Source organism: Nyctibius grandis, chromosome 3 (genome assembly GCF_013368605.1).
Source record: "Nyctibius grandis isolate bNycGra1 chromosome 3, bNycGra1.pri, whole genome shotgun sequence".
Taxonomy (NCBI): Eukaryota; Metazoa; Chordata; class Aves; order Nyctibiiformes; family Nyctibiidae; genus Nyctibius; species Nyctibius grandis.
Window position 1 is genome coordinate 113,896,035 of NC_090660.1, and position 20,204 is coordinate 113,916,238.

Consider the following 20,204-nt stretch of genomic DNA (forward strand, 5'->3'; position numbering starts at 1 on the left):
CATAGAATCGTTCCATTTGGAAAGGACCTTTAAGATCACCAAGACCAACCTTCAACCTAGGACTACCAAGTCCACCACTAAACCACGTCCCTAAGTGCCACATCTTTTAAATACCTCGTTTCCTTGTAATTTAGAAGTTCTCCAGAGCTGCCCTGGATCAAGCCAAGTATGGAGCTGTCAGTCCTGGGATTAGGGGCAGCCTGAAGTCCTATACAACGTTAAACCAATGTATAAGTTGTACAGATCACCCCACCAAACCCAGTAAGCACAGCAAAACCCAATGGCTCAGCAAGACATCATACCACTGCTTGAAGAAAGAAGAAACAAAGAAATACACAACACAGTGTGATGTTTCCCTAAATTTCTGTAACAGTAGTGCTGTAGAGAGTCCAGGGCATGCCTGATTGTGCAAGGTGAATGCCCTCCTTGCTCAGAGGGAATATTGTGCCTGAGACACCACATCCGGACACTGGGGCCTGGTTTTCTCCTTCTCCCTGTTCCTCATGGTGCCTGCATACCTTTGAGTGTGATGGGAGATCTCTACTGCAATAGCACAAGCCCCACTGCTTCACAGCCCATCCTCATGCAGAGAGGAGATGCACAGCCCATGGTGGAGCAAAGCAAGAACGAGAAGCCAACACCTTCATCCCAGAGCAGACCTGGTGCGTTGCAGCTAAGCACAGTCCTGAAACGTCTGGAAAATATCCATATACAGGCAGACAGGCCACAGAGAAGAACTGGGCTGGGTGTTCCTTTGCACAGCACCAGGCTGGTCTCAGTCCCCACATCACAGAATCACAGAACCAGCCAGGTTGGAAGAGCCCTCTGGGATCATCGAGTCCAACCATTGCCCTGACACCACCATGGCAACTAGACCAGGGCACTAAGTGCCATGGCCAGGCTTTTTTTAAACACCTCCAGAGATGGTGACTCCACCACCTCCCTGAGCAGCCCCTTCCAATGGCTAATGACCCTTTCTGAGCCCTCGGGGACTGACCCAAAGACACAGTGCTCACATGGGGTAGTGCCTCAGGGACACCCCACCTGACTTACCATGGGACACCCCCCCATCCCTCCCAGGATCTTTGGGGTAGAAGCTAAAAAACCTAGACTTATCTTCCCTGACCCCAACGCCCCTGCCAGGTCCAAAGCTCCTCCCCAAACATCTCCCTCCCCACAAATCCCCTGAACCTCTTCCAATTGCACACCAATAAAAAGTGCATTATTAACACCCCTCTGTCTCCGCTCCCTCGCGCTCTCTGATGGGCAATGAAACCTCCCTGAATTATGCCGCTCAGCATGCTTACAATTTAATTACATTTAAAGTCAATCAAGAGCTTCTGGAGCTGAGTGGCTGTTAAAGGGTTGTAAGGGAGGGGTGGGAGGAAAGGATGGGATAAAGATCCCCAGAGCTGATGTGCACACACACACACACACACACAGAGGCACCTTCTGCAAAATCATTAACATCAATCTATTTTCTGTCCCTCCTCCCATTCTCCCTCCCCCCAGCCCACCTTGCTGAGCTTTCTAGGGCTTTCTGGGGAGCAGCCCCATAGCAAAATCCCACAGGGAACTAGGGGAGGGGGGGGCAGGGAGGGAAGTGGAGGAGGGCTGGAAAGAGAGGGGATAAGGGAGGCGGCAGCACCAGCCTCCCCCTCTCCCAGCCACCTCCACCCCTGTGTCATTGAGGGATGGCACGCGCCTTGGTTTTAATTAGAGGAGGTAATTGCCTCGGTGCAGAATAACATTGTTTGCGCTGGTGGAAAGTGAGAGGGGTTTCAGGCTTGGCTGCCCCCGTCCTGGGGGAGGGAGGGTTGTGTTGGGTGCTGCTCTGGGGGCGGAGGAGCTGGACTGAGTGATGAGACTAATTTGTTGCTCCAAGAGGACAAGGGCAACTGGGGTGGCTTAACCCTTGCACCCCCGTGCTGTGAATGAGCCTTCTTGTGTCCAAAAGCAGGAGGGGAGAGGGTTCAGCCTTGGGGCACGGGTAGGTCCAGTGGCTGCCCAGGGTCCCCTTGGGCTCTGCTGTGATTTCCCACAGCGTGTCCCTGCAGGGAGGCTCAGAGCACTCCAGGGACAAAAACGGGGGGAGGAGAGTCTGTCCACTAGCAGAAATCAAAGCAATATTCTCCCAAAGTGTCAGCAGAGGGGAGTGGGACGATTTCCTCGTGTCCCTGCACGTTGCAATCCACAGCCTGGTTATTGTAACGCACAGGAGGGTCCCCTGGGACACCACAGAGCATCACCACGGAGCCCGGCGTGTTCACACACCGTGCCAAAAGAGCCTGTAACACAGGAATAGATGAGACTTATGGAGCCCTGACCTCACTGCTGCTCCCTGGCCTCCCAGTCCCGGTGGGCAACCCCTTCCTGAGCCCCGGAGACACGCGTGTCGAGCCCTGGAGCGTGACATTTGATTGTCTCCACCAGCAGATCAGCATGGCGGCCTCATCCGAAGCACCTGCCAGGGAAATGGTTGGTTGGACTTGATGATCTTAAAGGTCCTTTCCAACCAAGAAGATTCTATGATTTTATAAAATAACCCTGGTCTCCACCAGCTCCCGACCGTGTCCACAAGCCACCCGGGACTGCAGCAGCCAGCCTGGGTGGAAACAGTGTTAAGTCCTATGCTGACAATTAGTGATGGTGACTGAGGGTCCATGCCGTGGTCCTGGTTAGTATGCAAATCCAGATGAGAGTGAGTGCACCCCAACACGTTCCTGGGTGTGTTTCCTCCCTGGAGACTTTTGTGGCAGCAGATTGGAGTTGACTCAGGAGCTGCACTTTGCCCTGCGCACACCAGGGCACCGGGTCCCTTTGAAACAAGTGCTTTGAAAACTCCCACAAAGGCTGCAGATAGTCAAACATCTCCTACGCGGCCCCAGCAGCTGGGATAAATATTTATGAGGGATGTCAGGGTTGTGTTTCAGGACACACGCCAAACACTAACCACTTGAGGTTAGCAAGAAACTGCCCCCATTGGCATATTATTGGATAAGTGTCCATTACAGGGGCTGACTCCTTCCTCCGAAGCAGATGGGAGGGGATGCTCTCAGAGACAGGATATTGGATGAGATAGTGGCATCCCCGCGTTCCTTGATGATTGCCCATAAAATTAGCCATCCCTTCAAAACAGTCCTCCCTTGTCGATATTTAACTGCAGGCTGCCGGAGGGGGAGAGGCCATGCCCAGCTTCCTGCTGCTTCGAACGGCTGCTGAGCAGGTCGCCTGTGGGTTTGCACAACACTATCCCAGCCCTGGCTTTTCAGCCTGGTCAGGATCTCCCTCACCAGCCACAAAGACACCCATGGTGTTCACTGCCAGCTCGTGCCAGGTGCTGAAGCACCGTCCAACATGCAGCAAACCCCCTTGGTCACCTCCCCCCATGGCAAAACTTGATGTTTCTGGGTTCTGTGAAGCTGATGGGTACCACACACATCACACTTCATATAGACCGTTGCACTGGGTGCCCCAATGGGACAGAGCAGTTCTGTGCTCAGCAATTTAAAGATCATTTGGGATCATCTTCCATGCAGTTCCATTGCTACGAGGGTTCCTGGTGTGGTTTTAGCCCAGGTTAGAGGCTGCAATGCCTGGGGTGGGTGTGCAGCCAGAGTTATACCCATGGGCAGCGTGTATGGGATGCCCCATTTGAGGATGGTGAAGGAGCAAACTGGACGATGTGAGCTGTTCAATGCCACTGTGGCTCAGGGTCATCAAATAACACCGGGTCCCTGGGACCCACCACCTGTAGCAGGGAAACTGAGGCACAACAGGGCAATTTAGCCAAAGCAAGGAAGAGCAACCCATCTGCAAGACTGATCTTTTATGAACCGGCTGCCTGTGCTCTGTGGGCAGAGCCAGGTTCAGGACGAGGACTGGGGGAGTCAGTACCAAATCAGCAATGAGGAGGGGAAACAGCCGCTGTGCTTAGGAGAAGGACCCAGACTCAGAAAGCCACGATCAGAGGTGGAAGGGAGCCTTAGGGAGACACAGAATCACAGAATCAATCAGGTTGGAAGAGCCCTCTGGGATCATCGAGTCCAACCATTGCCCTGACACCACCATGGCAACTAGACCATGGCACTAAGTGCCATGTCAAGTCTTTTCTTAAACACATCCAGAGATGGTGACTCCACCACCTCCCTGGGCAGCCCCTTCCAGTGTCTAATGACCCTTGCTGAGAAGAAATGCTTCCTAATGTCTAATCTGAACCTCCCCTGGCAAACCTTGAGGCTGTGTCCTCTTGTCCTATCGCTAGTTGCCCAGGAGAAGAGGCCAACTCCCACTCCACTACAACCTCCCTTCAGGTAGTTGTAGACTGCCATAAGGTCACCTCTGAGCCTTCTCTTCTCCAGGCTAAACACCCCCAGCTCCCTCAGCCATTCCTCGTAGGTCAGACCCTCCAGACCCTTCACCAGCTTGGTCGCCCTCCTCTGGACTTGCTCCAACACATGGAGGAACAGACCTAGCTCAACATACCCAGCCCCAGATGAAGGAGAAGAAGAAGCAGGGAGGGAGCATTTCACTGGCAAAACATCCCCTGGGATAGAATCCTGACAGGGCTGACACCAGACCACCACAGCTCACTTATAGCAGCATCCACAACAACCTGGGAGATGCAAAGCTGGCAGCCTTGGTCAGAGCAAGTATATGGTTCAGGTGTCCTACCAGGGTCTTATCGGGGCCAAGGAGGCATGCTTTCAGTTGTTGTCCATGCATAAGGATGAGGCTTAGCCTTTGGGGCGAGGAAATGCCTCAAAAGTCACTGCATGGTGATCATGGATGGAGACAGAGAATGGGAAGAGCTGCCCTGTTCTGTATTGCTTTTTCTGTTTGATAAGATCTTGGCCACAGTGATACCTCCTATGGATTTAAATGTCTTTCTTTAGTAAATAACAGTGGATCGTATATACGTATCTAAATATACATGCATAAAATTCATCTGCAACAATAACAGAAGTGATGACCTGGCACTTTCCCTCTCCGCCTGTCAAACCTTCCTCTGCAGCACTGAAAGGATGGATTAGAAATGGTTTGATGTATGGATGGGTGAACGGATAAACTAACCAGAAATGGATGGAGGTGAGATGGATGTGTTCCCCATGCGTCCTGATTATTGTCAGTGCATTTCAGTTCTCAATTATACAGTCCTAAAAACATTCAGGTTGCCTAAAGCTTTTCTGCTTTGAAAGGTGGCTGCATGTGTAGTTGCTCAGCAGGTCTAAGCCACCTTAAACTACACTTCCCCATTTTCATTTCTTTGTTACATGTACCCAGCCTTGCTCCCCCACATCCTCGTCATGATGCTTGTTACCACTGGGGAGCAACGGGGTTGGTGCAGACAAAGCCCCACTGAGAACTGATCTCTCATGCAATGACGAGCAATTTCTCTTTCCAAAGGATGCTGCTATAAAATGCCTCTCTTGCAGATCCTAACTCTGTCACCCTACGATGTCCCACACGAGACTAAGTGTTCACGGAGAAGATCTCTGCTTCTCCAGATCCTCCACTCTTACTGCAGTGACACTCCCACAGCCACCACCACAGGAAACCAGTAAGAGAGATGAGTACTGGATGGAGGAACATACCTAGGGATGGGTGACAGTCACTGCTTGTCCATTCCTTGAACTCCTACGCTAACTTTATGATGCTGCATCTTATCAGGCCAAACATCAATTTTCATTTCCCAAGCTAAGCTGGACCAAGCTATGGAGGGCTAAGGCTGAACTCTTGCTCAGTGTGGTCTGGACAGGACACCCATGAACATGGTGGAGAGGGTGATACAAGCTCTTGCTCTCCATGCAGAACAGATACCTCCTAACACTTAGAAATCATCACATTGAGTTCCTGAGCACAACTCCATCACAATAGCTACAGAGGGGCCAGAGGCAGAGACAGGAAAGGGAGAGAGAGGCAAAAGGCTCAGATGACAAGGCTCTCGGTCCACTTAGGCAAATGCCATACATCCGTAACAAGCCACAGACGAGCCACACTGCACCACAAAAAGTATCATGCGAGAATAAAAGGACAGCTGTCACAAGATGTGCCCACCCAGTCGCCTCCATCACACCCCCACATTTTCCTCTTCAAACCATCAATTGCCCAAAGTAAATTCGGTTCCATCCCAGGAGTATTAGCCAGCTTAGAGTTTCCCTGTTGACACTTACCCAACACGTTGTCCCAAAGTGGTCTGGGTCTAGGTGTCTGTCCCTGGCAATCTCAGCTGAGGGGGGGACCATAGGTCTTCTAGCAGCCCACAGCAACACGACAGAGTCAAACAGGCAGGAAAGACTATGTACCATAAAATAACCTGCCAAAGAGAGGTTTTGGAGCAGAATGGCATTAAACCTGTAAGTAGCTATATGATGCTTTCCTTGACTTACCCATCAGCTTGGGACGAAGCCACCGACCCCCAGGGTGTCCTTGCAGCTGAGGTTTGCAGTGTGTAAACAGGGATGTACCTGCAGGCCAGGGAAAGATGGGCAGAGGGAAGGGCTGTACAGCAGTGCTCTCCCCTACCCCTAGAGAGGCCATGCACGAATCCTGCCACCGCTCCCGAAGCTCTGCCGAGCGTCTGGCATGGAGCTCTGACCCCTCCAGCCGCCTGCAGCATTAATATAGTAAGTGCTCTTTCATGTTGTGTTGCTTTGGCTTTCCAGGATCCGAGGGGGACTCTGACACACAGCATTTATCTCAAGCGGCTATTGATCCCCAGCTCTATAAAAATGATTACACTTGACCCAAGACTGCACTCACTTCGGTGCCTGAGCTGGAGAGCAGGAAGAGGCTGCCCAGCCGGGCACGAGCTGCAGAGGGAGGGAGAGACCTCAGGGGAGGAGATGAGGTGCTGGGAGGTTTATTCAGAGATGAGCAGATAAAAGCTGCAGGGCTCCTTCCTTTGGGCAGGATGTTGGTGGGAAAATGTTCACCTGATGGAGCCGCTCAGTTGCTGCAGGGATGTGGGGATTTGAGACGAGGGTTTAAAGGCTGTTTTGGCCAAACACAGCACTTTTTAGGCAGTTCAGCCAAACTTTCAGCAGTTAGGGTGAGTATGAATTCAGGATGCTTCCATGCACATGCGAGGATCAAGATGGGGCTGGTGGTGGCCCTGGAGAAGATGGTGGGTTGTAATGATTGCTTTCCATCAGCACTAACACTGAAGACCTGGGCAGAATGAGGGAGATGAAACAAGAATCACTGTGGAAATCAGTGTCAAAGCCAGAGAAGCAGCCAGACAGCCCAGCCCAAGGGTCCCTCCTTGGAAGGGCTCCTTGGGATCAGCAACACTTGAGTTCATTGGGGTAATGGGGAAGGAGCAGAGGAGCTGGGAGAAGACAGCAAGAAAGCACAGTCACAAGCAGGGTGGACACCCATTGTGGAGTCCCTCAGTACATTGTGAGCGGTGCTGCCCCTGATATGGGGATGGGTTTGCCTGGACTCAATATCACGGTCTCCATCAGAGCTGCCAGCCCTGGGATCCCTCTGCAGTCATGGTCTGAAGAGCCAGTGGTGTTTTGGGAGCCTTTGGTCAGATAGATACACCCTAGTGTATCTGATCCCTGCTGGAAGCAAGTCCTAATGAAAGGGTTGTCAAACATTGGAACAGGCTGGCCAGGGAAGTGGTGGAGTCAACATCCCTGGAGGGATTTAAAAGACGTGTAGATGTGGTGCTGAGGGACATGGTTTAGTGGCGGACTTGGCAGTGTTAGGTTATCAGTTGGACTTCATGACCTTAAAGGTCTTTTCCAATCAAAAAATTCTATGATTCTGTGATTCTACTTGCCCTGGCAGGACAGTTGCTGCAAAGGTAGACCCTCCTCCAACTGCCCAACCCACTGGAGCACAAATGTGCCCATGAATTGGTATCCAAACTGGTGTGTCGCAGGGCTTACCGGCCTCTCTCCTCCTACTCCTCCAGGCTCAGCCCCAGGCTGATGCTCTTGCCTTGCTCCTGGTCTCCATCAGATCCTTCTGCGTGACTTTCCATTGCGTAGCATGAATAGGCCCCGCACTCAACATCAGAGCCCAGAAGAAGAGCCACCTGGAATGATATGGAATTGTACTTTCTCATGGTCAACTTAGTGCTCACAGGCTGTGAAATGCAATCCTCCTTTATCCTAAACTAGTGCAAGGTCTTGATGCAGGGCTTCAAGCCAAGAACCAAGTTGACCTATCCCAGAAGCCAACAACCAGGCAAACAAGCTGTGGGCCAACTTACAGACTCACTGATGGATCTAAATTTGTTGGTGAAGATCAGTGGAGAGGCTCATGATACAGTAGGAGACCATGAAAATAATCTCCAGCACTGTTACTGGAAGGCAGCAACGGATTGGGCTGTTCCCAAGAAGCAGTTTGGATGGAGCTGTCTCAAGAGATCACATGGATGGGACCACTGGGATTTAGGATGCAAGGCAAAGAGTTTAGCAGAACCAAAATGAGCCGTACCTTGCACTTGACTCCAAGGCCAGAGAACAGTTGCCCGGGGCTGGAAGTAGAAAAGCAGCAGTGGGGGTAGATATCTCTTAGCCAAGCAAAGATGAAGGGTGAGAAGAGATGAAGGGACCTGGAAGCCACAGCTGTACCTGCAGATGAGGTGCAGAGATGGTGAGTCTCCAAGTGTCTTCATGCCCACTCCAAGCCAACCCTCAGACAAGGATGAACAGAGACAAGAGACCTCTGTGCAACATGATGTTCATCACAGAATCATAGACTGGTTTGGGTTGGAAGGGACCTTAAAGCCCATCCAGTCCCAACCCCTCTGCCACAGGCAGGGACACCTTCCACTAGACCAGGTTGCTCAAAGCCTCATCCAACCTGGCCTTAAACACTGCCAGGGAGGGGGCAGCCACAGCTTCTCTGGCCAACCTGGGCCAGGCTCTCACCACCCTCACAGGAAAGAATTTCTTCCTCATATCTCATCTCAATCTCCCCTCTTTCAGTTTAAAACCGTTCCCCCTCGTCCTGTCACTACTTGCCCTTCTAAAAAGCCCCTCCCCAGCTTTCCTGTAGCCCCTTCAGATACTGGAAGGTGCTAGAAGGTCTCCCCGGAGCCTTCTTTTCTCCAGGCTGAAGAGCCCCAACTCTCTCAGCCTGTACCATGTACTCATGAGCTGTACCAGCATTAGCTCAAACATCTGGCATGACAAGCACCTTAAAGCATTCCCGTACAGATCTGGACTTGGGCTGTGCCTTATCCAGCAGTGATTCTGGGGCTATCAAGCCCACTAGACCTGGTCCAACACAAGCCTGATCCCACTGACACCATCACAGGCTGCCAGTTTGACTGGATATGGGAAGGGACTCTGCAAGGCTCTTCTCTCCCTTAGCCTGCTTCTTCTGCCTAGATAATATCCTGGAGCATGAAAAAAAAACCCCTTCAAACAGAAACTAATCCTTTTGCAAACTGCCCTGAATTAGGACCTAAAGAAAGAGACTGGCTCAGAAGTTTGGCACTTGCCTGGAGCTCCCAAGCAGAGAGAGAAAGAGAAGGATATCACCGAAGCTGATGTTCTGCAGAGCTGGCTGTGCACACTTATCGGTGCGCTGAGTTGGGGAGGGCTTTGCTTCCAGCGTAGGAGAGTTATCAGGGGATTTGCTGCTGTTGCAAAACTTCTGCATGGATTGGGAGGGAGAGGGAGAGGTTTTTCCAGCAGTCAGCAGAGCACGATTTAGCATCTGCAGAGTTGAAAATGACCCTTGCGATTACACTTACTTTAGGGGACCTGGATTTTAGATTTCCCCGTGTGCTAGATAGAGATGCTTGTGCTTGCTCCTTGGGGGAGGGATGTGTGGGAATACAAAGGACTGGTGAGGGGACAAGCCATTACTGCAAAAGTCATTACTCCGGAGGGAAAAGACTGTGCTGCTCACAGCCGTAATTAACACACTCCTCAGCCCTATGAATTCAGGTCTGAGGATGGGATGATGGGGGAACTCCTCTCTCCCCTGACTGTAGAAGGAAGCAAGAGCGATTCATTTGGTGCTCAGATTAATTCTGATGAAACCCTTGAATGTGAAGATCTGACAGTCCGTGTACCCTAAAACATTTCTTTAACCAGGCAGCAGGAGGGCCAAGAGGTTTCACCAAGCACTTTGCTGTAATTTCACTGTTGCACAGACAGGGTCCTGCTCGTGGCTGGCCCAAGAAGTCCTTCTTGGGCTGCTAATTGCAAACACAACCCCAAAAGGAGAGCAGAGCCAGGCCCCAGGTTATGTGTAACCAAGAAAGTAACTTTTCTCCAAAAAGGTGCAGAAATGGGTTCAACTGCTGGAATAAGTCCTATTGCTTTTGAGGTAAAGTCCAGGAAAAGCCATAAAGGCACCACATGCACACAGGGGTGACCCCAAAATGGTCACATCACCTCCCTTCTAGTAATCTGTGTGTGGAGTTCCTGGAGACAAACATGAGAAAGATGGAGTCTTATGAAGAGCTTTTCCATAAAGAACAGTTTAGCTAAAACCAGGGGGGTTTAAGGGTTGGTTTTCACCAGGGGAGGTTCAGGTTGGACATTAGGAAGCATTTCTTTTCAGAAAGGGTTATTAGATATTGGAATGGGCTGCCCAGGGAAGTGGTGGAGTCACCATCTCTGGATGTGTTTAAGAAAAGCCTGGCCATGGCACTTAGTGCCCTGGTCTAGTTGACATGGTGGTGTTAGGGCAATGGTTGGACTCGATGATCCCAGAGGGCTCTTCCAACCTGATTGATTCTGTGATTCTGTGATTCTGTCTAGATGACTTTTAAAGGTCCCTTCCAACCCAAACTGTTCTATGATTCTATGAAAACTTTAGACTTACGTCGTGGAGGAGGGACCTATTCTGGAACATAGAAAAGGAATTGCAAGGGGGAAAAGTAAAGTATGGGATAAGGATAAAAACCTTCTTAATGACAAGAAATATCTTTGCAGAGAAACATCAGCATCTGAGCTGGACCATGTTGAACACAGAGAAGTCAGGGATGCTGGGGAGAAGAAAAGAGAGAAAAGAGGAAACTTCTGGTCCTGTTTCCAGTACAGAGACAGCTTTAGGGCAGCCTAAATTTTCTGAATTGGCGTAAACATTGCTAAAGTTAGGAGGAAATGCCTGCTTTTTAAAACAAAGAAGCCACCAAGGTCCATACCTCAGATTAGCACATCCAGGCAGGTTTTGAATATCTCCAGAGATATTCAAATGGTTTCAAATCCAGAGACTCCAATGGTTTGAACTGGGATTGTGTCTGTCTGGGCACAAGAAAATCGAAAAAGCAGGTGACCCAAGTGAACGCTGCAAGGATGTGCCAGACACAAGCCTGGGTAGCATGGCTTGGAGACGCCCTAGGAAGAGTTTGCTCGCTCCCCAACACATGGAAATTGTACCCAAAACCAGCTGGGCGTGCTCACAGGCAGTGCATGGGGCAGCCAGCTGTGCTGCTCAGACTGCACAGCACAGACCCGAAGCGTGTGTGACTGCAAGCTGTACACAGGGACACGCACGCACATGCAGATGCTTGCACACTCCACATGACCTGTAAGGACTTCACAACCTCAAGGTCGAGGGAGGGGATTCTGCCTCTTTACTCTGCTCTCGTGAGACCCCCCCTGCAGTGCTGCGTCCAGCTCTGGGGCCCCAACAGAAGAAGGACATGGAGCTGTTGGAGCGAGTCCAGAGGAGGCCACGGAGATGCTCAGAGGGCTGGAGCCCCTCTGCTCTGGAGACAGACTGAGAGAGCTGGGGCTGTTCAGCCTGGAGAAGAGAAGGCTCCAGGGAGACCTTCTAGCACCTTCCAGTATCTGAAGGGGCTACAGGAAAGCGGGAGAGGGGCTTTTTACAAGGGCATGGAGTGATAGGACGAGGGGGAACGGTTTTAAACTGCAAGAGGGGAGATTGAGATGAGATCTGAGGAAGAAATTCTTTCCTGTGAAGGTGGTGAGATACTGGCCCAGGTTGCCCAGAGAAGCTGTGGCTGCCCCCTCCTTGACAGTGTTTAAGGCCAGGTTGGATGGAGCTTTGAGCAACCTGGTCTAGTGGAAGGTGTCCCTGCCCGTGGCACGAGGGGTTGGAACTAGATGATCTTTAAGGTCCCTCCCAACCCAAACCATTCTATGATTCTATGATTCTAACCTACAGCTACTCAGGCACCCCCAGACATCCTGCAGGACTACCTGCACCAGGGAACCAGGATTGTCGTAGAGAGCAGGGCAGGACCCCAGAAAGGACAGCATTTGTGGGAGCCCATGAGCTCCAGCAACAAGAGCAAGGGGTGTTTGCAGGGAAACCCCTGTTCCAACCCTGGCACATGGCTGATCCAAGGTGGAAAGCTGCTCCAGGCCATCTCCAGAGCCCTGCTGGCCATGCATCCAGCCCTCTCAGCTGTTTCCCAGTGCTGGGGAGGAGAGATGTACATCCTTTCTGGCCTGGTTAGCAGGTACATCTCAGCCAGGCATTCCCCCCAGGGCTGTCACCCACCGCTGGGGTGCAGGGAGCTGGGCACAAGCCGTGCCTGGTTCTCAAATATCCCCTGCTCTGTCCCCCAGCCCTCCCCTCCTGCAGGGCACCTGCCATGGAGGCCACTTGGCTTCCTCACCCCGAGAGCAGCGCCAGGTCCCCGGTCGCTGTTAGAAGACACCCTGGCTGGCACCCAGGGCTGACATCCGATGCATCACCACCTCCCACTGGGAAGACACTGAGCTCAGCCCCCACCCACGGGCTTCCCCCTGGGTTACCACCAGCCCTGCAGCAGGAGACTCGCTGGTGCACAGACCTACCCTTTAGGCAGCACCCCAGCCACGAGGTGTACGGCGTTCACATCAGCCCCACCATTCCTGCACACCCGACCGTAATGAGGCCATGCATCCGCAGGAGGTCCCGGGTGGAGAAGGGTGAAGGCTGCATGGTGCAACCAGTTTTACAGTAGGGATACATGCTGGGGCGAGCCCTTTGCAGAGAACCCAGGCACAGAGCTATTTGGCTCGGCAAGGGCTTACGTCATGGAGAGAAGATGCCATCTCTTACCCAGGGGCCTCCCTGTTGGATGGAGCATCTCCAAATTCCTGGAGGTGCATGCTAACCGGCACAGACTGTGCTGGGAAACATAACAAGCCACGAGCTGCAGGGATCTGCTTACACCGTTCGGGCTGGAGGTCTGGCAGCAGGATCTGCGAGGCTCCAGCAGCAGATATCTCCTCATGCAGAAGGACAAAATATATCAGACTCCAAACTGGCACAGCCAGAGGTCCCAGCACCAAGGTAAGGTTTCACCCTGGAGGGACAGGTGGGCCAGGGACTGCGGATCAACCATTCAACGTGGCAGGCAGGGCTGGAGCAACACAGCACAGCTACAAGCTCAGGGCAATCGCCCGTCCAGAGGGGTTGGTCAATCAACCCACAACATCAACACTGAGAGCAAGCAAGCCAACCATCACCACGTCCCCCTTCCTCTCCCTCTATCTGCCTTTACACACTGCCTGTCCCCATGCTCCCCTTCTCAAGCTGTTAGACCTCACGCCCCATGTCTCTGTCCCTACACACACTACTGTGTGGTTGTACCATCCCGTAACACATCCATAGCACACCAAGGCTGTATGGCCGGCCCTTGGGTCTTCCCTGGGGCATCCCACAAGACTCGTCCCTCCTGCCAGACCCTTCACACCCCAGTGCTGTTGTGCCAGCCCTGGAGCTCTGCCAGGAGCCATTGCCTCACTCCCAGTGCATGGAACAGCCCAAAATGTCCTTGGCAAACTGGTACCAGCACCATCTCTCCCAGCCATCCCTTGCTCCACAGCCACTTCTCCTCTGCGAGCTAGCAGAAGCCCTGAGCCAGGGCCCTTAATGCACTCAGGCTGGCTGCTGGCTCAGTCACTTAATAGAGTCCAATTGTCTATTTTTCATTATCGAACAATTCCCTTTACTGGGCTTTTTGGCTCGTCCAGGAAATCCAATCAATAGGGTTCCCGAGACAAATGCTGGCTTTGCGTCCTCTTCCTCTCACCAAAGGGACCTGCTGTCCCTCTGTACCCGACCACCCCATTGGCATCGCTGGAGCCAAAGGTTTGGGAGTTGGAGGGGATCTCTGGCCGTCTGGCTACCACTGAGTGTCGTGTCAGAGGAGATGTTGCCGTTACAGGGTTGGAAGGCAACACCAGCTGCTTCTCCAGGGCTGACAACCACCCCCTGAGGGATCTGGGGGGGCTGCTGCTTCAGGGGTAAAAGGGGATGTGCAGGCACGGGGGATGCTGGTGCTGGCTGAAGCACAAGAGCTCTCCTGAAACAGTCCCAATGGGAGATGGAGCTCCACTCCTCTGGGTAGCACAGCCTGGTTTTCACACCAAACCCCTGCCCACTCGCTTTCGGGGGTGACCTGGGGGCTTTCCAGCCTAAGCACGTGGCAATGTGCATTACCTTGTAGCATAGAGGGACTGCTATACCTCCTAGAATGGGAACCGCACGTGGCAGCAAATCTATGCAGCGCCAAACAGCCCCGGGGATTCTGATCTGGGCGCTGCTGCGTGTACATGAGGGACACGCAGAGAAGAGGAGGCTCAGAGGTGACCTTAGTGCAGTCTACAACTACCTGAAGGGAGGTTGTAGTGAGGTGGGAGTCGGCCTCTTCTCCCGGGCAACCAGCGATAGGACAAGAGGACACAGCCTCAAGCTTGGCCAGGAGAGGTTCAGGTTGGACATTAGGAAGCATTTCTTCTCAGCAAGGGTCATTAGCCATTGGAAGGGGCTGCCCAGGGAGGTGGTGGGGTCACCATCTCTGGAGGGGTTTAAGAAAAGCCTGGCCATGGCACTTAGTGCCATGGTCTAGTTGACAGGGTGGTGTCAGGGCAATGGCTGGACTCAATGATCCCAGAGGGCTCTTCCAACCTGACTGATTCTGTGATTCTGTGACACATCCACACTTCTCCATTAAACAGAGCTAGGACAGTGTGTCGTGGAGCATCCTGTAGCCATGTTGCAGCTCCCTTACCTTCCGGCGTAATGTGGGTATTGCTGTGTGGGTATCTCTGTGCTGTGCACTGCAAATAGTCCTCAGGCCACCCTAACACCTGAACCACACTCACAAATCACTGGAGGCAGCATCCCTCTGGCCTAGGCCCAATAGAGCAGAGCAGATGATGGAGTTCCACTGCCTAGGAATGTCCTCTCAGAACCACAGAATCACAGAATCAAACAGGTTGGAAGAGACCTCTGGGATCATCGAGTCCAACCATTGCCCTGACACCACCACATCAACTAGACCAGGGCACTAAGTGCCATGTCCGGTCCTTTCTTAAACCCCTCCAGAGATGGTGACTCCACCACCTCCCTGGGCAGCCCGTTCCAATGTCTAATGACCCTTTCTGAGAAGAAAAATGCTGTTCAAATTGCTGCTATTGATGCAGTCAATGGCATCTACCAAGGGGAGAGAGCAGGAGAATTCCTGCCCTCATGGCACATGAGGAAAGGTATAAGGGTTAGCAGTACATGATCCGTGCTGCTATTCCCCTTCCCAACCAGTGCATCCCATCTTACTGGGCCCATCTCGAGCTGGACAGGCAACAGAGTGCAGAGATGGAGGGTGGGAGAGATGTTCTCAGAGAGGCACTGCAAGAGTTTTCAGCCCAAAACCATAGCTGCATTGCATGCCCTGGGTTGTTCATCTTTCAGACCCAGCTTCTAGAGTCAGGGGAAGATGCAGCTTCCAACACAACACTGTCTGCCTCCTTTCTCACTGCATCTGCTGATACAGCGTTCCACCCGTGTCCCAAAAGCATGTCGTCGTGGCAGGGGGGAGAGACCCAGTGCCAAAGAGAAGGGAAGGATCATGCCCAGGAAAAGCCACCATCAGGTATCAGCAGCCCTGGTAGCAAGGGGGGGCACTCAGCATGAAACACGCTGGGAAACTGGGTGTCCTGACAGCACAGCCAGCTCTTACAGGATATTTTCACCTTGTGAGGCTGCAGGGAAATGATGGAAATCTTGCTAGGAGTGACCCCTAAAGGCTGCGAAGCTGAAGAAACCTAAAGAGAGGGATTTTTTCTTAAGAAGAGGGTGCATGAGCAGAGAGAGGAGAGGGGTGAAGGTCCCTGGTTTGTATATGTGACCATCACTGTACGGGGATACTGCATTCGTGTGTGTGTGTGTGTGCCTGCATGGGATGCACAGTGATGCCTGTGAGTGTGTCTGCAGGATGAGGATGAAATTTTCTGGGACAGGGCCGGCTCAGATGCGTCTTTAGAGGATGCTGCTTCTCCTCTTGTGTCAGAAGCCATTTCCTACCCTGAATGGGGTCATTCAGAGCCATCAGTGGTGGTAAACGGGGCAGCAATGGCAAACGGGGCAGCATTCAGCCAGATGCAACCCTTAAGGCACCTGCAAGGCTGTTCCTGCACTTGTGATGCACGCGTGCGTGCTCACACCCCTTCTCAACACCACCTTGTGCCTTGCTGATGAAGTGCTTGGTTTGCACACATGGCCTCAGGTACACAGTGCCACATACGTCCACACACACACACAGAGCCTCCCAGGACCAGATCCAGGCACCCCATAACCACACAGAATCACAGAGAATCACAGAGTGTTTAGGGTTGGAAGGAACCTCTGGAGATCATCTAGTCCAACCCCCTGACAAAGCAGGGTCACCTAGAGCATGTTGCATAGGGTCGCGTCCAGGCGGGTTTTGAATATCTCCAGAGAAGAAGACTCCCCACCCTCCCTGGACAGCCTGTGCCACTGCTCTGGCACCCTCAAAGTAAAGAAGTTCCTCCTCACATTCAGATGGAACTTTCCGTGTTTCAGCTTGTGCCCATTGCCCCTTGTCCTGTCACTGGGCACCACTGAGAAGAGTCTGGTCCCCTCCTCTTGACACCCACCCCTGAGGTATTTGTAAGTGTTGATAAGATCCCCTCTCAGTCTTCTCTTCTCCAAGCTGAACAGACCCAGCTCCCTCAGCCTCTCCTCATAAGAGAGATGCTCCAGTCCTCTGATCATCTCTGTACCCCTCCGCTGGACTCTCTCCAGTAGTTTCTTGTCTTTCTTGGACTGGGGGCCCAGAACTGCACACAGTTACTCCAGAAGTGGCATCACCAGGGCCGTGTAGAGGGGCAGGATAACCTCCCTTGACCTGTTGGCCACACTCTTCCTAATGCACCCCAGGATACCATTGGCCTTCCAGGCCCCAAGGGCACATTGCTTCCTCATGGGGAACTTATTGTCCACCAGAACACCCAGGTCCTTCACTGCAGAGCTGCTCTCCAGTAGATCAGCCCCCAAACTCTACCGGTGCATGGGGTTATTCCTCCCAAGGTGCAGGACTCTACACATAGCCCAGTTTGGGTTGGAGTGGGGTGGCTGCAGTTCAAAACCTTGCATGTCTCAGAGAAGGGCTTGGTGCCGTCACGGTGCTGTGTGGTCTCCTGGCAAAGTGCTGATGCTCAGGGGTCAGCTGGGATCTCCCTGGTGTTGTCATCACAACTGCCTAGTGAAGGAGCAGGATCTGGTCCTCGGAGATGTTGCACTTCAACCCTAGAATGGGAAAGTCAAAATGCCCCAACCCAGCAATGTTTTTAAACGTCCCCATGGCCCAGTGTAATCCGAGAGTCAGTAAAATTAAAATCACTCATCGCAGGACCTTGGCAGAGGGAGATTAATGCACTTGAACCATGACAGCTTGCAGGCCAGAGGGACATGTGCTCCTAAAACTGTGAAGTGAGAAACTCATCACTTGGAGCCCACAGCCAGGAGAGCCCTGGGAATGGGTAAAGTCGAGTAGCAATGGGGTGCTTTGCATTCCTGCTTTGGGGTGGGTTTGGTCGTCGTCTTTTTCTCCTCTAATCATTCGTCAAAACATCCTGTTCCTTTTTGGGCAGGACTCTCCACCTGCGGTTGGTTTTGGCACTGCTCCTTTCCACAAAGTCCTCGTTCCCCTCTCCAATTCATTTGGCTTCCTGGTGTACAAGGGATTGTTTCTGTTCCCTGATGGAAGGAACTAGATCTTTTGCAAAAAAAGTGCCTCTGAGTCTACCAGAACATGGACCACAAAAAATCCCTGCAGTATCCTACACTGTGTGTGGTACAGGGCACTGCAGGCAGTTTAGGAGAAGTGGGGAAAGTGGACCAAAAAAGGGAAGAGAAAGCTCAGTTTTGAGAGGTCCTTGCTCTGCAGAGTGAAAAGCAGCACTTGGAAGGTGCTCTGTGGGACAGGAGGCCACGATGATGGGCACATTTAAACTCCAAGCATAGCCAGATGCAGTTCCCACACTGCAGTCCACCCAAATTCACTAGGATTAATCCTCCTAATAAGTCAAATCCCATTTAAAAGACACTTCTTGGCCTGAGCTCAGTTCTCCCTGTGGGACCGCTCTCCTACGCTCTGTGTCTGCCAGGGACCACGTCTAGAGGTGTCTGCAGACCCATGGAGCCACCATGACCATGTCACGGGGTCCCTGCACTTCTGCAGGACCCTGGCATATGTGGAAAGCCCCTCACTGGGATGGGGTAGCAGCCAGGCAGAAGGGCAGGTCTCGTGGATGGACAGGCTTTCACCACGAGGCACAGGTCCAGACACTGAGCTATTCTGGGCATCTAATTTTCTCTCCCGTGCTCTGTTGATCAGTTTTCCTTTGGCTCTTCCCCAGTAGACACAGCCTTCCTCTTGATAGGCTGGAGGTGTTCTTCTTCCCCTCCAAAGGTCATCCCCCCTCCAAGCCATCCCTGCCATGGGTCATCTCGAGGACATGTGCAGGGAGATCTGAGCACCCACAGCTCATGTCAACATTCCCTGGAGCCACAAGTGCCTTCAGCCCTGAGCATCTGAAGGGAAAAGGGGGCCACAAAAATAAGAAACTGTCTTTGAAACATGAAAGCTTCTGCTTTGCTGGGGCAAAACTCAGACCTTAGCAGACTCGTGCTAATGTGAAATATCCTCTGCTGACCACACCTCCATCCACCCCTGCCTAGAGGAATTAGAGCAATGCCACCAAAGTTAATAATTATCTTGATTTTTACCTAAAGCAGCTCCATGCACCAGATGAGTGCCCACAAAACCCTCTGGATGATGCTTTGCAGAGATATCTCCTTATCAGAGCCATCAGGCTCCTCCTTGCATACGCTTGTCAAACTCTCCCCCGAGGAGAGGCAGGAGCTCTGAGAGTGACAAGGAGACATGTGTCGGCATCACCGCCGCTCACCTCATCACTTGCATTCATCACATCACTGCTGCTCATCACACCACTCATCACCCGTGCAAAGCCCGATGCCTGACACCAACACTTTCACCAGGTCAGGAGCACCATCCACCTTGCCAAATGCCTACGGGCCAGATCAGCATGATCTTGCTACCTGGGCAGGCTGTGGGCAGAAACAAGGTTCCTTCTTTGGACATGGAAATATTCTAGGCGTTTGCCTGCTCCTGGCAATCCAGAAAAGACTCTGTGCACCTGAAGGACCAGTGGGAGGGCTTGGTGGACACTGGGGAGCTGCCTGCTCCTTTAGAGCCTCCAACCAAACTGCCTGGTCCAGGAGACATGCAGACTTTGGGGCATGCAGCTTACCAGCCAGCCTGCCAGGAGCCCATACGCCACTGGGAACAGGCAGAAATTGTGGTTTCTTCTCCAAAATAGGGATGGCAGCTCCCAGCCCCAGCTCAATGTGATCAGATAGGTGCATCCAGGCAGGCTGGGCACTGAGGCACTTGAGCCATCCACAAGAAGGCTCCTGGCTGAAGATATGCAGAAAGGACTCCAGCAGCCCCATCCTGCCATCCCACCCCTGCCAGCTCCTCCAGCCAGCCCCTAGCCCTGTGCCTGTCTCCCCTACCATGGCCTCTTTCCCACACCTGTGGTGCCTCTATTTGCATGGCCAAAAAAGAGCTACTTAGGGCTGATGCACGTCTGGTGTCAGAGCCAAAGGCTGGCAAGAGGGAGGTCCAGGCAATCTGAGGATTAAACACACTTGGGTTTATTGGTGGGAAGCAGATCTAGAGTTGGTATTTTCACAGGGGTTACCTGCTGGGGCATCTCTGATGTATGTCCAGGGAGCATGGGATGACCCTGGCTGTGCAAAGTCTCTTCCAAGTGAGATTGTCCCATTTCTGCTGGTCTTGTATTAGGACAGCCACCCTGGCTTCTGGTCCTGGTCACAGGCTTCCTCTCCGGTGGGGAAAATTGGTGCCCAGATGCTTTAGGCTTTGGAGAGGCTGGGAGGTTAGCAACCTTGGCCAAAACTGAGTGTTAGGAAATCAC